Consider the following 1,328-nt stretch of genomic DNA (forward strand, 5'->3'; position numbering starts at 1 on the left):
GTGCGCACAGGTTTGTTGTTCAGGCCTTTTCAGGCCGCTCTGGCTCTGATTGACCCCAGGTGGGGATTTCTTGGCAAAGACACTGGAGAGGTTTGCCATTTCCTTCTTCAGCTGATTTTACAGAAGAGGAAACGGAGGCAAGCAGGGTAAAGTGACTTGCCCAGGGTCAGCTTGTAGTATCTGAAACCAGATTTTAACTCAGGAAGATGAGTCTTCCTGACTCCAGGAAGCTGTCTAACTGCCTTCTTACAGATTAATATATTCACACACACATAAAATCAGGTGTTTACACATAGGAAATTGTATTGAGTCCAGATATCTCCTCTTAAAAGAAGCAGTTTGGAATGGTTAGAAACTGCCTGTTTTTTAGTCAGATGATCTGAGTTCAAATCCAAGGTCTTTCACTTACTCCTGATGTGAAATTGGGGAAATTGTTCCCCTTCTCTGACCTCATTTCTTCATCTGCAAAGTAAGGAAGATATAATACATGATATATAGATAATAGATAGTTCTAAATCTATGGTCCTATGATACACAGCAATGAGCTTTAATTTATTATGAGACATTCCAGTGCTTTAGAATCATCTTATAGAAATAGTTAGGACAGTTCCCCAGAAGCTATGCAGGTCATCTAGAAAGTTTTCCCAGGTTTACTCTAAAGCATCCTAAAAGATCAGATATTCTCTTAGTAAACCAAGTTCTTAGGCTATTTTACAGCTCTTTTGGAACTAATCTTCTCAAGCAAGGGAAAATGTCCTATGCTAGGATAATTCTCTGGCCTCCTTCTTTCCTGTCCCTCTAAATACTGTGGCCTTTTCCCCAAGACAGCTGCTCTGTCCACTGCTAGTATGACTGCCCCAAGGAGTGGCATCTGGACTCATGTGGGCTCTAACAGCAAGATGTTATTCCTTGAATAGCTTTAAATAATTCAGGGTCCTCCTGATCCCCAACACATACAAAATGTGAGAAAAAGAATGTAGTAATGTATTGAGTTCTGCTTTCACAGGTACTGCTGTACAAGGAGTTTGGTAAGGGATACAGTGTTAGCCAATAAGCACATTCTGTCTTGTAAGAAGGAAGGTCAGGGCCTCTGGAATGGGAATGCAAATTTGGAAGATCTTCCCTGCCCCTAGGCTAAAGTGCACCTGGAGCCTGGGGTGGGAGGCTTGTTTTTCAGTAGATACTTCTTGATTGGCCAGTGAGTCAATAAGGTTGTTACATTCTCTGAGCCAGGAGAAGGCTATATAAGCCCTGATGTGTAGCTTTGTTTTGGGGGCTCACTTTGAGAAGTGTTCTGTGATTTGATCTGGGTTCTGGGAAGCCGTTGT

Source organism: Petaurus breviceps, unplaced genomic scaffold (assembly GCF_028583685.1).
Source record: "Petaurus breviceps papuanus isolate PSGF00001 unplaced genomic scaffold, PetGlider_PUasm1.0 89530, whole genome shotgun sequence".
In the NCBI taxonomy this organism is placed as follows: domain Eukaryota; kingdom Metazoa; phylum Chordata; class Mammalia; order Diprotodontia; family Petauridae; genus Petaurus; species Petaurus breviceps.